The sequence below is a fragment of the Cryptomeria japonica genome, chromosome 2 (assembly GCF_030272615.1).
Source record: "Cryptomeria japonica chromosome 2, Sugi_1.0, whole genome shotgun sequence".
Taxonomy (NCBI): Eukaryota; Viridiplantae; Streptophyta; class Pinopsida; order Cupressales; family Cupressaceae; genus Cryptomeria; species Cryptomeria japonica.
Genome location: NC_081406.1, coordinates 628978094 through 628994770, shown reverse-complemented (window position 1 = coordinate 628994770; position 16677 = coordinate 628978094).

The window sequence follows — 16677 nt, the reverse complement described above, 5'->3', positions numbered from 1 at the left end:
AAGTACATCTTGTCACCATGGACTCAGCTCAAGATGTTCCTGATGTGATCCTCTGTGAAGTCTTCCAGAAAATATACCACATTATGGAGTTTCTTCTTCTCTAAGATACTGAACTCCGGTTTGATCCTTTTATCCTTTCCGCAAAATAGACCTAATTGAGTATGAATGGCTAAGGACCCTAGGTCTTCTATCTTGCAATCAATATAGTCTGAAATTCCTTCTTCGACTATGACTCCAGCTAGAACTCGTGACAAAGCATTATACTTGGACTTCCTCTGAATGAAACTTTCTGACTCAATGGATCTGCTTGAACTGGTATGAGATGCGGAATCCATTGAAGAGTATTTCAAGAACACGAAAAATACCTTTCAAATGCAAATTTAGGGCTTCCTGATTCTGCTTTACTTCACTCTCTGTCGGATGCCAAATCACCACTTTGAGTTCTCCACTACCACTTGCAAACTAGATTTGAATCTATTTCAAAGTTATCCAATTTCTTGAGATCTAATGCTCAAATCGCCTTTTCTTCGCTCTGCACTTGAAAACTTTTCTTCACTCGAAAATAGATAGTGAGAAATGATTTGAAAAATGCATTTATACATGTCTCTCACCTACCATCATTAATGCTCCTCTATTAGGGCGTAAACCCTAATTTGCCTTTTTACCATTTCCGATCTTCTGCCAAGCGATAGGTGTAGCATATCGGTTAAGGTCTTTTACCGGTGTTAACCAAGGGTTTGAAAGCATTTTGCCATTTTCTCCCCCTAAGCCTTTGAGGCTCAGTTTGTCGGTTCTGATATTTCCACACTAGGTGCAGAAATCGGTTCCTCTTCCGACATTGTTGGTTTCTTCTTCCATGTTTTCTTCATTTCTCCTTTAACTTTTTCAACATCTATTTCACCTTCTTGAGTGACCGGTATATCATCAACTATACTTTTTCTGCTTCTGTAGAATCTTGCAATGTGACCCGGTTTGCTGCAGTGATAGCAAACAAGTCCAGGTTCTCTCCAAGGTCCATTGTACATGTTTCCATTCTTCCTTCTGCATGTTGTAGCAGTGTGACCATGACCATGACATATCATACAACTTTCTCTCCATCTGGTTGCCACTTGATGACCACCGCTTCTTGACTAATGATTGAAGTCATTAAACCGGTTTTGGTTATGGTTCATAAAAGATTCAGGACCAGTTTCTTGGGTCCTCTTAGGATATCTTCTAGTGTTATCCACTATAGACCTACATTCAAATGCTCTATGCCCAAACTTGTTGCATGCATAACAATTACCATTGAACTTATTGAATCTAGGTACATTGTTGATAAAATAAGGAAATTTATTGTAGGCTTTGCTCCTACATACATTGGCAGTGTGTCCTTCTTTAAGATAGTTAAAGCAAATAGGTTTGAATTTTTGCTTACCTTTTCCTTTGAGTGTTGGTTGCTTCTTTGATGCATCAGCATTTGTTCCTGAGGATTCTCCTTCCTCATGTCCAGAAAAACCAAGAACATTGGTATTCTTTGCCGGTCTAGATGACTCAAGCTTTTTCTCTAGCTTGACTGTACTTTTGCCAAACTTAGCAAGTATTTCCTTTGACTCAAAGAGTTCTTTGGAAATAGCATTGTTTGTCTCCATAAGACTTGCATTGTTAGAGATGGCAATGTTCAGTTCTCCTTGCATGTCTTCTTTTTCCATTCTACTCTCATGAAGGCGAGTAGTTAGTGCACTAATCTCATGTTTCAACTTGGAGATCTCATGATCTCTCTCTTTTACCAGATCTTCACCTTTTCTTTGGTTCTCAAGCTCTTGACTGAACCGAATAGTCATTCCTTCCAACTCCTTTCTCAGATTGGAGTTTGAATCATTCAGCTTATTCACTTCAGCAATCAAAGCTTCCATGTTAGCTTCATCTTCATAACTACTTTCAGATAGTTCCATCATCTTTTCTGCATGTTCTCTTCTTTTTTCTTGAGATGCCTTGTATTTGACCATAAGATCATCATAGGCTTGCTCAGACTTAGTGAGCCATTGAGTAAGTTCCCTCAAGGTGTATTCCCCCATATCTCTTTCCAAGGGGCTAAACTTATAGAAAGGTTGGCTCTGATACCAATTGATGAATACTAAGAGGGGGGATTGAATTAGTATGCCAAAAATCTTTGTACTAAAACACTTACATAGTCTAAAGATAAACCGGTAAAGCAGTCTGACAGTCAAACTGGTTACCACACATACAAACCAAAATGCGAATAAAACATTCACCCACAAAAGAAATACAACCATAACACAAGATATTTGACGTGGAAACCCAACTAGGAAAAAACTACAGTGAGATGGAACTCACAAGTCACTATCTGTAGAATAGAAACTAGACCCGTTAAGGTCAGACCGGTTAAGGTCAGACCGGTTAAGGTCTTACAATGTTCTTCACCAGAACAAATCCTATTAGGAATCTCAATCTCTGTTAGGAGATAAGTCTGATTAAAGACTACCTTGTTAGAGGATTTTAGATTCACATGTGTGAACCACCTTGTTAGAGGATTTTACAAAGGCTTTGAGGCCTACCTGGTTAGGGGCTACTGACTTGTTAAAGATGTGAGTAATCAACAAGTGTTTGATCTATCTAATAGCACAAACTGCTTGGTTAGATCCAGTATTGCTCACAACTAATGCATTCCAGCATTACTTTAGTCTTCTCTATCTCTCTCTTAGTTACAACTCGATCTTCTCAGATAAGATCGCTCTTCCAGCAAATCAACATCCACCTTAAACCCTAGCTCAACATTAATCCTTTTCGCAACAACCAAAAACCCTAGACATGATGTCCCTTTTAAAGGAATCTGATTTCATGTCGATCCAATAGGATTTCTTTACAATTTCCTAAGTTTAATGAGCCTAAATATACTTAGTAACATTACACAGGAATCACCATTAATGTGTCAGCACCGTCAAACAATCGGTGGATTGGTAACTCATCACAAAATGTCGGTTGGTAACTCATCACAGAGTATTACCCGTTCATACAAAATACCGGTTGCCGGTTTGACAAAAATGAAGACTGGTAAGAATGTGTTGTGTTGCTTTGCACTCTCATACCTCTTGTGATCTACAAACCGCTTGGGGTCGACATGCCGCTTCAAACTGGGAAACACATTCTGCAAAATCACTACTATTCTAAAGACTAGAATACAACATACCGGTTGGAACAAATACCGGTTGAGCATGAGCTCATACATATAAAGGGGATCTCAATACAAGTGTGTGTCCATCAATGACAATCACAACATAAACATCAAAAATTCCAACAAGTAGGGCCCTTGGAGATGTAGGAAATCCTTTCAAAGACCCACCCCTAGGCGAGACTAGACTGTGCCCGGCTAGGAAGGGTTAAAGTTGCAGAGGTCCGTGAGAGCAAGGAAGGATAAGGAAGGAAGCATGCTTTGGAGTAATTGTAGAGGGGTGTGTGGAGAATCATTGGTGAGAAGGAGGAGCTTCCACCAATCCGTACAAGGTGGTGAAGACATAAAACCATCACTGTGACCTTGGTAGGCCTAAAAACCAAGAGGGAATTTTCACAAGTTTGGGCATCGTTTGCAAGAGGGAGCCCTAAAAGTCCAGAATGGAGGCCTAATTGGGGCACATTCCTTGTAGCCCTATTTTGTAGGAAAGAAGCAAAATAGTGAGATCGGTAACAAGTAGGAAGGTCAACACCTCTTAGGGGCACATGAATGGATGGGGAACTATGTCAAAGACCTATCCTATCCTTGCTAGGACCTAAGAAGGTGTAGGAAGAGTTAAACCCTTATTAGCCTATGTGAGGGTTTTTGAAGCTTGTGAGTAGGTGAGACCTTAGGAGAAGAATCACATGTTGTTGGTGGGTGGATTGGGGAAGGTCAAGGGATTCCACAAGAAAGGGAAGTCCTAGAGACCCTAGGGTGTGGTTGGAACACCTGGTGATCCAAGGAGAGGATCAAAGAGCATAGACTAGGCTAGTATATCCCATACCTATTCCCATCATATTGGTATCAAAGCAAAGTTAAAGATTTGGTGGACCGTGCGTGTCTCTATATTGTGGTGAATTAGTAGGGGAGAACATAATGGTCACTAATGCAGAGCTGGCTAGGGAGGTAGAAGAACAAAAGGAGAAAAATAGACTCCTTGAAGATGCTATGAGTGAGATAAGTAACAAGCTACAAGAAGTGGTTGATCAGAGAGCACAAGAACTTTGGGGTGCGGACACTAGTGACAGAGGCAAGAAAGTTATTGATCTATATGACATCATACCTAAACCAAACCCCTTAATTAATGAAGAACCTTTTGTAAAGGCCATCAAGGCTTTGAATACAAAAGCTTTTGAAGGATTGCCACATTTCAGTGGAAGGATGGATATTGACACCGTCATGGAATGGATTGAAGGTATGGAGAACCACTTTGAGTGTGAAGGTGTGACAGAAGCTCAAAAGGTTAAGGTTGCCAAATCAAGACTAAGGGGAGTAGCCTTGACATGGTGGAAGTACTTGCAAGAGGAGAGAATTAGCATGGGGAAGCTACCTATTGCAAACTGGAAGGCCATGGTGAGTAAGATCAAGGAGAACTACATGCCAAAGGATTATGAAGTCCAACTTCATAAGAAGAGATAGGGATTGAAGCAGAAAGATCTTGATGTGGCCTCCTACATAGAGGAGTTTCAAAAGCTTTGTCTTAGATCCAAAGTCCAAGAAGAGGAATCTATCAAGGTGGCTAGGTATCTAAGTGGCCTAAGGTGGAACATCCAAGAGGAGATAAGCCTATGGACTCCTACCACTGTCCAAAAGTGTCATCAACTTGCTACTAAGGTGGAAGAGAGGAACAAAAGGAAGGGAGACTCCAACAATAGGGGTAGAGGCAGAGGTAGAGATCAAATGAATCATCGAGGTGGTTACCAAAGCAAGGCAAGTAAATAAAGGAATCAAGGAGAGTCCAAGTTTACTGAGCATAATAGTGAAACCACTCTTAGAGGATGCCATTCTCGAGGAAGAGGTGCACAAGGGGGCCCAAATAGGAGCAGAGGTACCGACAGGGGTAATTCCTACTTTGCAACCATGAAATGCTACAATTGTGGTCAATTGGGACACTCGGCCTATAGATGCCCTGACAAGCCTACCTCATCAAACAGTGGAAAGAGGGTTGCTTATGCCCATGAAGACACATCAAGTAGAAAAACACCTGAGGTGGACCATATTGAATCAGAGATTGGAGAAAATCTTATGTTCAAAAGGGTCTTGATAAGACAGTCGGTTAAGGATGAACCTAAGCACAGGAGAGCATTGTTTAGGGTGAGATGAAAAATCCTTGGTAAGGTTTGCAAGGTGATAGTTGATTCAGGGTCAACTGATAACATCATATCAGATGAGGTGGCCAAGAAGTTGAAACTCACAAAGATACCCCACACTAGCCCTTACAAGGTGACATGGTTGAATCAAGGACAGAGTGTGCTTGTCAATGAACAGACTTGGGTAGAGTTTTCTATTGGAGGATACAAGGATAAGATCCTTTGTGATGTGTTACCCATAGATGCTTGTCATCTACTACTAGGTAGACCCTGGCAATTTGATAGGAAGGTGATCTATGATGGAGAGGAGAACTCCATTTCCTTCAAGAAGGACAACAGAACCTATAAGATTCAGTCTCTGACTGAGAATGATGAGGGAACCTCAAGAACACCTAGTGTCTTACTTAATACAGGTAAAGAGTTCTTACACCTGCTGCATGAAGAGGAGACAGTGGGATGTGCCATCTTTTTGAAGCCAAAGGATGAGGAAGATAAGTTGCAAACAAAGGTACCTAAGGAGGTAAAGAAAATGTTGCAAGAATATAAAGAAATTAGTGAGTGGTGGAGCCCCTGCAACACTTCCACCAAGAAGGTCTATAAGCCATCAAATAGACATTGTCCCCAGTGCATCCCTGCCCAATAAAGTAGTATATAAGCTCACACCTGATCAAAACAAGGAGGTGGCAAGGATAGTGCAGGAATTGTTGGATCAAGGACTGATCAAGAAGAGCATCAGCCCATGTGCAGTCCCGGTAGTACTAGCAACAAAGAAGGGAGGCAATTGGAGACTTTGCACTGATTCAAGGGCAACAAATAGGATCACCATAAGGTACAGATTTCCTATTCCTAGAATAGAGGATTTGATGGAGTGCTTAGGAGGTGCCATGTATTTTACTAAGTTTGACCTTAAAAGTGGTTATCATTAGATTAGGATTAAGGAGGGTGATGAGTGGAAGACCACTTTTAAGACCACAGAAGGGTTGTATGAATGGCTTGTGATGCCATTTGGACTTACCAATGCCCCAAGCACCTTCATGAGGTTGATGAATGAGGTGTTGAAGGACTTCACAAGGAGATTTGTGGTGGTGTACTTAGATGACATACTCATCTATAGCAAAACCAAAGAGGAGCACCTAGAATATTTGAGGTTAGTCCTAGAGAGGTTGCATGAAGAGAAGTTGGCAATCAACTTAGAGAAGTGTGAATTTCTAAAGCAAGAGTTAGTCTACTTGGGGTTTGTGGTGTCTAAGGGAACCTTGAAGATGGATCCAAGTAAAGTGGAGGCAATCTTGAATTGGCCTGCCCCTAAAACAGGGACTGAAGTTAGGAGTTTCCATGGTTTAGCCCAATTCTATAGAAAGTTTGTGAGGAACTTCAGTGGCATATGTGCACCAGTACTTGACACCATAAAAGGAGGTCTTAAAACTAAGTTCAAATGAACTAAACAAGCTGATGAACCATTCCAATTATTGAAGCAAGAAGTAGCCACAAAACCCATCCTACTCTTACCTACTTTTGACAAGCTATTCACATTGGAATGTGATGCAAGTGGAATTGCAGTAGGGGGTGTATTGAGTCAAGAGGGAAGGCCTGTGGCATTTTTCAGTGAGAAGCTTAATGAGGCAAAGAAGATGTATTCAACATATGATCTAGAGTTGTACGCACTAGTTCAGTCTCTCAAGAAGTGGAGGCATTACCTACTCCCAAAAGAATTTGTGGTGTTACAAATAACCAAGCTTTAAGTTACATTAACACTCAAGAGAAGCTTAGAAATAGACATTTGAAGTGGATGGAGTACCTCCAATCCTTTACCTTTACTATCAAGCATAAAAAGGGACAGCTTAACAAGGTGGTAGATGCTTTAAGCCAGAAGTTATTGACTGTCCAAAAATTACAATTGCAGAGCAAAGGGATAGAAGGTTTCAAGGATCTCTATGAAGAAGATGAGGACTTCTCATCAGCCTACAAGGTCTGCAAGGAGTTTGAGAATCATTTTCATGGTGAGTATGCAGATTACACTCTACAAAATGGTCTCTTGTTCAAAGACAATCAGTTATGTGTGCCTAGAGGATCCATGAGAGAAAATCTCATACAAGAGAAACACAATGGAAGTCTAAGTGGACACTTTGGAATCAATAAAACTTTGGATCTAGTACAGAGGTACTACTATTGGCCTAGGTTGCCAAGGGATGTGAGAAGGTATGTGGAGCAATGTGGTGTGTGTCAAAGGGCAAAAGGAAGATCAAGCAATGCAGGCCTCTATCAGCCATTACCGGTCCCAAATAGGCCTTGGGAGTGTGTGAGCATGGACTTTGTGGTAGGACTCCCCAAGACAAAGATAGGTATGGATAGCATCTATGTGGTGGTAGATAGATTTTCTAAGATGAGCCATTTTATTCCATGTAGAACTACTCATGATGCTAGTTATATTGCACATCTCTTCTTTAAGGAGATTGTAAGGATTCATGGACTCCCATTAAGTATTGTTTCAGATAGGGATAGCAAGTTCATGGGCCATTTTTGGCAAACCTTATGGAGAAGACTAGTGACTAATTTATCATTTAGCTTAGCTTACCATCCACAAAATAATGGTCAAACTAAAGTCATTAATAGGGTGTTAAGCAACTTGTTGAGGTGTCTAACCAAGGAGTATGGGCAGACTTGGGATCTAGTTATTCCACAAGCTGAGTATGCCTACAATGACAGTGTAAATAGGACCACTGGAAGGAGTCCTTTTGAGGTTGTCTATGGCAGACATCCAAGAGGGGTGTGTTAACTAAGAGAACTTGGTTCCTTAGAGATGAAGAGTGGGCAAGCAGAGGACTTCACTCAAACCATCAAGGAAGTCCAAGAACAGGTCAAGAGAGCCATCCTAAAGTCTACTCAAAAACTGAAAGCTAAAGTGGATGAAAAAAGGAGAGAGGTTCAGTTCAAAGTGGGTGACTATGTGATGGTCCATTTAAGTAAAGCCAAAGTGCAAAGCAGCAAGCCTACTAAGCTACAAATGAAGAGGGTAGGACCTTGTAGAATTCTATCCAAATATGGTGAGAATGCCTACAAGCTGGATCTTCCTTCAAATTTGGCTGTATCACCAGTCTTCAATGTTGTTGATCTAATATTATGCTGCAGGACTTGGATGTGAATGCCTTGCCTCAAGTGAAGCAGCCCATAACAGAGGAGATCTTGGAGTCATGGGTGAAGAAGTCTACTAGACACCAGGTCTACATGGAACACTTGGTGAAGTGGGCAGGTCAACCTGAGTCTGAAGCCACTTGAGTTGAAGAGGGTAGGTTCAAGAAACTTGGTATTGATGCGGCTCTCATCTCTCCCCTAGTTCCTTAATTTTGTGTAGAGGGGGAGTATTGTGTAGGAGCACCCTTCTAAGGTCTTCCTCCATTTGGATTTTTTGGGGATTTTTCTTCTTTAAGAAGCCATGTAAATGTAATAAGAGCCAAGAGCTCATTGGTCTTGTTTAGGTCCTAGATTCACAAGTCTAGGTTGAGTTTTCTTTTGGAGTAGAGGGTATGTGTTCCCATTGATGATTTTTGGGTCCTTTTAGCATGGTTGTGTCCATAGGATAGCCCAATGTAGGCCTAAAAGTCAAGAGAAGCAACATTGCAAAAGTTGCTCAAAAGTTGCAAAAAGTTGCATGACAACTTTTCAAAGTTGTCATGCAACTTTTCCACCTAATAGGTCATAACCTTAGTTTGGCATGGAGAACCCTAACCTTGGCACATAAATCAAGGCAAATACATTATATATGGTTGAAAACCCTAAAATGATGGGTTGGATGTCAGATTGTACGGACAAAGGAAAAAGACCTTGACTGTGACTGTGTTTTGGTTGCCAGTCGGCACAAATGGAGCAATAAACAATTTTTAATGGATTGTTCTGGAACCTAAATTGTATTGGGAGTCTTATTTAGTGTTGACACGTTCATTTTTAGCACTTGGATTAAGTTCATTTTCCAATTTTCGGTGTGTTTGTAAATACTTTGCAAATTTCTTCTTTATTGTCCAGTTTTTGACTGTTTTGTGTAAATGGGTTGACAACTCCTATCCCCATTGTGGAAACACCATGAAACCATGGGGAATAGGAGTACAGACCCTATATATTATCTTAGAGGAATCTGGGCCCTTGGAGATGTAGGAAAGCCTTTCAAATACCCACTCCTAGGCGAGACTAGACTGTGCCCGGCTAGGAAGGGTTAAGGTTGCAGAGGTCCGTGAGAGCAAGGAAGGACAAGGAAGGAGGCACCCTTTGGAGGAGTTGTAGAGGGGTGTGTGGAGAATCATTAGTGTGAAGGAGGAGCTTCCACCAATCCATAAAAGGTGGTGAAGATAGAAAACCATCACTATGACCCTGGCAGGCCTAAAAACCCTCATAAAAACCCTCAAAAACCCCTAAATTCACCTAGGGTAGTGTACGGACACTTGGAGGCCCAAAAATAGGAAAATATTTGAGCCTTTTCCAAATTAATAGTATTCCCTTTGGGAATTTTCACAAGTTTGGGCATCGTTTGCAAGAGGGAGCCCTAAAAGTCTGGAATGGAGGCCTAATTGGGGCACATTCCTTGTAGCCCTATTTTGTAGGAAAGAAGCAAAATAGTGAGATCGGTAACAAGTAGGAAGGTCAAAACCTCTTTGGGGCACATGAATGGATGGGGAACTATGTCAAAGACCTATCCTATCCTTTCTAGGACTTGAGAAGGTGTAGGAAGAGTTAAACCCTTATTAGCCTATGTGAGGGTTTTTGAAGCTTGTGAGTAGGTGAGACCTTAGGAGAAGAAGCACATGTTGTTGGTGGGTGGATTGGGGAAGGTCAGGGGATTCCACAAGAAAGGGAATTCCTAGAGACCCTAGGGTGTGGTTGGAACACTTGGTGATCCAAGGAGAGGATCAAAGAGCATAGACTAGGCTAGTCTATCCCATACCTATTCCCATCAATATCCCATCTTTTGTAAGAACTCAAATCCTTTTCCGTAGTTCTCACATGGTATTGTGATGTGGTCTTGTGTAGATTCTTCTTTAGTTTCCCTATAAAGCATTTTGTAAAGGTCTTCTTCCATCTCACCCCATTTCTTAAATGTAGTGGTATCCCATTTTATTGTAATTGTGGATACTTTCTTAGAAGGATGTGGTCATCCATAGTACTTTAGAGAATTCATTAGTTGTCTCAAGTACATGGTTTGAATCAAGTTATTCTCTTTGTAGAGGGGGGGAAATGAACCTCTTCAATAGGCGGATAACAACCTCTCAAAGATTCACTAACTAACCCCTCCACTCAAGATGTAGTATGTCACTATACATCCTCTGATAGCTCTCTGCACAAGGACGTGTGCAAAATATGGATAGCAATGTGATGCGCTAGCATCCTATACGGATAGAATGCAGAGTTCACACAAAAGGGCAAAATGTAATAGATATGTGTTCTAGATTAATTTAAATGTGATAATTGTATATAAAAGAAGGTAAAACGATTATATAAATGGAATGAAATCCAAAAAGGAAAGGAATAATATAATCTCACAACCGGTCCACGATATGAAGCCTCCAACCAAATAAATCTTCTCTAAAGCAACCTGCACACAAGCCAAAAAGGAAAAATGTTTAGGGCTGCTTGGGGACTTACCTCAGTCAAAACCCTATTTTGGTGTTTCCACCTCCACAAACAGCTAGATAGATTGATAGAATAAAAGATAAATGCAAGATAATATAAATGATAAAAGATAAATGATAAATGATAGAAGAGGGATGTGGTAAATCCCAAGATGCCAAAAGATAGGATAAATAGATAGATATTACCAAAGAGGCTTGAGAAAGACAAGAGAGTTACGAAAGAATATTGTGAGAGCTTGAGAGTGTTGTAAAAAACTAGATATTGTTGTAGCAAGCGAGAGAGAGCCAAAGAAAGCTGTGAGAACCCAAAGAATAAGAGAAATTATATTGAGAATCTAGAGAGCTTGAATAAAGAGAGAGGATAGATTTAAAAGAGAGTAAAGGAGGGAAAAGAGGGTTGGCGAGCCATTTGAAAGATTGGGGGTCATTTACACCAACATGCACAAGTGACAAGTGGAAAGGCATGCTCAGAACCGACATTCGAACATTGATATTTTGCAAGATGATTGTGTGGTGTGTAGACATCTACGCGGTGCACTAGTGTCCAAATGAATCACACTGAAAAATGGTAGGAGACAAGGGAGATACACAGCTAACAAGACTGATGCCACGAGGGAGTTGCTAGAAAGGGGGGTCTTGAGCATCCTGAGAGGAAAAATGTTGATGTAAGGGTTGAAGTGAACCTACTCAAGGGCTAGGGGAATGGACACCAAAGTGGTGAAAAAAGATATAGGTCAAATTACAAAGGGTTTTGCAATTTTTGACACTACATTTTGCCCCCACTTTAGTGGACTTATGAATGAACATGAATATGCACACTAAAGGAAATCTAATGAACAAGAAATAACATCATGATACCAAAAGGATATTGTAGAGGAAGTAGATATATCTCCAAGCCAAGGAAGCATTCCCCCAAGATAAAGACCTACAAAACATATGCATTAGATAGAAAAACCTACATGAGAGAACAGGGTTAGAGAATAAGGGAATCCCAAGACAACAAAGTTAGAACATGAAAGCACAAAACAAAGAAACTACAATCTTGAGTCAGCAAAGTAAAAGAGACTTCGATGTAAAAGGTTATCTTAGTACCATGCATCATCCCCAAAATAAAAAGAAACAACAAATAGAGTAATTCTAAAATGAAGAGAAGAATGCAAGGATTGATCACTTCAAGGAAGAATGCACCCAGAAGTAAGAGAAGCAATCAATATTGAAGAGATAGTACATGATCTAGACACTAGCTTGATGCATCACTAGCAGTCATGATGATGATAAAAAAGAAAGATCTAGCAAGTTGTGTTAAGCCAGATGATCAAAGATAAGTAGAACCAACCTCACTTTGAAGGAAGGCCACTACCAAAAGATAAGATAAATAAGATAGTCGTGATAGGGAGGCAGATTTTTGTTGATTAGATTAGGTTGCCCCTAGAGAGATGAAGTTGAGATATGAAATACATATTGTCACTCGATACATCACAAACACACTAGCTGCAAACTAACATGTCGAATGATAAGATAAAGGATTGAGATAAAAGATAGATAAGATAGCGTAATAGAAATGATCCTCACTTTAGAGGAAAGCCCCTTGTTACAAAAAGATACAAGATAAGAAGTCATCATTGGTATGAGATATGCTAGTATGGATAGAAAAGTGCATTATGCTAGATATCCATACAATGGGTGATGAGATAGATAGATTTTTCTAGCATGGGTAGCGATACGCTAGATAGCCATGTGATTGGAAAATCAAAGATAGATTTGGTAAGTAGTAGATTGGCTCCTATAAAGGCAAGAAAAAGTGATAGATCAAATGGTTTGGCCCCCATCTAGGAAATCCTTAAAAAGAAAAATATCGAGTGGTTTTCCCCCACCTAGGCAAACATGAAAAAATGATAAAAGGATAGTCACCATGGCAGGCGAGAGATAGATAGTCACCATGATAGGTGAGAGATAGAGAAATGATAAGAATGCAAAGGAGGTTGAAATATGATAAATAACAAGATAGAGATACACCTCAATGTCACTTTCTATGCAAAGAAGATCAAGGAGGTATATCAATACATGAAAGATCGATGACACCTGATTGATGAAGTTGTTGAATCTTGTCATTCAAGGCCTTGCGTTCACTAGTGGAATGGTGAAGCACTTTATGGTATGCATAGAAAGAATCATTCTTAGGAGACTTCTTATGTGTAGGAGGAAGAGAAATCAAGCAAGCTTTAAGAAGCCGTAAAAGGACACGTTCTTTCTTAGATAAAGGATGAGGAGCATAAAGTAACCCTTTCTCTTGAGGAGAAGAGTTTCACTACTCACAAGAAGAAGAAGAAGAAGAAGAAGACATAGGAACATTAGAGAATGAAGGGGATGAAGACATTGTAAAAGAGTGTGATTTTGATTCCAAAGAGACCTTAACTCCTTGACCCATGCACCCAAGACTATCTCCTTTGTATCCATACTTGGAAGCAATATTGAACCCTGGACCATAACGTGATTGCAACTCCTCCAGAGGGGGAGGATCACCTTTAATGGTATAGCTAATGGTGTTCACATGATCTTATGCTACAGAAGAATAATCATCTTTTGTAGCGGGTGTGAATGATACTTTTGGAATATTAAGGTGGATGGGGTTGACTTTATATTCTCCAATGAAGGATATTGTAAAGTCTAAGGAGCCCCAATAATCACCAAAAAATGTACTTGATTGAGAAGGAGATGAAGTAGAAGTAGACTTAGGACTTTCTACTTTAGTAGGATCTTCTTTAGGCACAACCTTCTCATGGGTTTCCTCTTTAGGACGATCCATGGGAATAGTTGTTGGCATATTAGAAGATTTAGATGGAATATAGTTTTGAAAGGTAGGTGTAACTGAGGCATGACTAGTTGCTACAATTTGACATAAGTGCATAGCTTTAGGATCAGCCTTGATTGTAACTACCTAATTGTTAGCAACAAACTTAATAGTGTTTACTTGGTGGTAAATACCTCCTTCAGGGTTCACGACATGGCTTAACCACCTCCCGTAGATCTAGGTAAGTCTGGTGTTTGTGAATTTCATTGATAGCTTGAGCTTTTGGCACAACAAAAAACATACTAACAATTGGTATCAAAGCCTTGGATCACGGGCTCAAATCCTAAGAGGTCTCCTTCATTCCATTGGTCCAAAACCCTCAGTCAATGCTGAGGGGGAGATTGTTGACTTGGTGGTCAGCACCTCCTTCAAGGTTCATAACATGGATTAATCGCCTCCTATGGATCTGGGTAAGTCTGGTGTTTGTGACGTTCATTGACAGCTCAAGCTTTTGGCGCAATTGCAAACATACCAACAACTAGAACCATGAAGGGTAGAACTGACTGTTCCTAATGCATGAATCCAAGGTCTACCCAAGATAAGATTTTATGATAAAGGTCTTGGCATAACATGCACCAGGGTTGGAATAGTAACCGGTCCAACCTTTATAGGAAAAATAACAGTGCCCAAAGCAGTTTTACCAATATTATCAAAACCATGGATGAAAATAGAAGATGCAGCAAGAGACTTATATTCCACTTTGATTTTGGGCAATAGGTTTAGACTACAAACATTGAGTGTTGAACCAGTATCAATGAGAGTCTGTCCAATACTGACAACATTAACATAAATGATTATCATTAATGGATCTACTTGATTTCTTTCTTCTGGAGGTGGGAGTTCATGTGGATAGAATGTAATATTTGGTGAGTCCACATGAATATGATCCATCAATGTATTTATATATGGCAACCTAGCAGAAGAAGGCAATAAGATATTTTGTAGAGATTCCTAGTTCGTACCTTGATAAATTGGAGCAGTCTAAAGAAAATCCCAAAGTGAGATCTTAGCGGGAGTAACACGAAGTTTCTCAATAAGATCATAGTCACTAGATTTCTTAACTAAAGGCTTAGGTGCTTGAGGAAGACCTGGCTAAGAAGGTGGTAAAGTAGTATTAGAGTGATCATAATTTGTCTTATTTCTACAAGTATTATAAGTATGGGATACCATTATATAAAAAGGAGCCTTAGACTATGTGTATCTCATAAAAAGATCTGGTGAGTCATTTTCAAAAAGAACACCATGAATAGATTTTACCTTCTTTGGAGAAGGACTAGCTATAGTCACATGAATTATTGGTCTCTTAGGCCTTTTAGGGGCGGTAGAGACATAAATGACATTCAGAGACTCGTTATGATATGTAGAAGATTTAGATGAAGGAATTTTTTGAACAGCAACCTTTGGAAAATCATATATGAGTCGTGACTCATCATTCACTAATGCATCATCTCTAGAAGAGAGTGCACTAGAATGAAGAGATGGTAGAGTAACATTAAGAAAAGCATCAATGATTTCATCCTCTTGTAACAAAATATCCTTTGAAATAGAAGATATATTACAAGAGGGATCAAAGGAATATAGTGACATAGGTAGAGCTAAAACACCATCACAAGCATGAAAAGGAACATCATTAGCACTTTGAATAAAGCTAGAAACTAAGTTAATAAAAGAAGATAACATATGCATTTTGACTTAAACTTAAGAGAGAATACATTAAAAAGTTGGTCGAAGGCTGACAAACCATTAAATGGGGTTCAGGGTAGTGCCCCAATAAATAAAAAATTGGAAGAAGGGGAAAGATTTAGAATTGTCCTATTTTTTAGGGGTATATTGAATGAATGAAGAAATGATAAAGAATTATTTTGAATATAATACAGAAGAAATGTTCACTTTAGGTTCACCAAAATGTAGAGGGGGAATAATGAACCTCTTCGACAGGCGGATAACAACTTCTCAAAGATTGACTAAATGACCTCTCTACTCAAGATGTAGTATGTTTATGTATGTCCTCTGATAGCTCTCTGCACAAGGATGTAGGCAGAATATGGACAACAACGCAACGCGCTAGTGTCCTATACGGACAGAATGTAGAGTTCGCACAGAAGGGCACAATGTAATAGATATGTGTTCTAGATTAATTTAAATGCGATAAATGTATATAAAAGAAGGTAAAATGATTATATAAATGGAATGAAAGCCACAAAGGAAAGGATAAAAGATAATCTCACAACCGGTCCATGATATGAAGCCTCCAGTCGAATAAATCTTCTCTAATGCAACCTCAACACAAGCTAGAAAGGAAAAATGTTTGGGGTTGCTTGGGGACTTGCCTCAGTCAAATCCTTGTTTTGGTGTCTCCACCTCCACAAACAGCTAGATATATTGATAGAATAAAAGATAAATGCAAGATAAGATAAATGATAGAAGACAGATGTGGTAAATCCCAAGATGCCCAAATATAGGATAAATAGATAGATATTACCAAAGAGGCTTGAGAAAGACAAGAGAGTTGCAAAATAATACTATGAGAGCTTGAGAGTGTTGTAGAAAATTAGAGATTGTTGTATCAAGCGAGAGAGAGCCAAAGAAAGCTATGAAAACCCAAAAAGAATAAGAGAGATTATGTCCAGAATCTAGAGAGCTTGAATGAAGAGGGCGTATATTTAAAAGAGAGAATAGGAGGGAAAAGAGGGTTGGTGAGTCGTTTGAAAGATTGGGGATCGTTTCCATCGGCATGGGCAAGTAATAAGTGGAAAGGTGCACTCAGAACCGACATTCAAACGTTGAGATTTCACAACATGATTGTGTGACACGCAAATGTCTGCACGATGCACTAGTGTCCAAATGAATCACGCTCAAAAATGGTAGGAGACAAGGGAGACACATGGCTAACAAGACTAATGC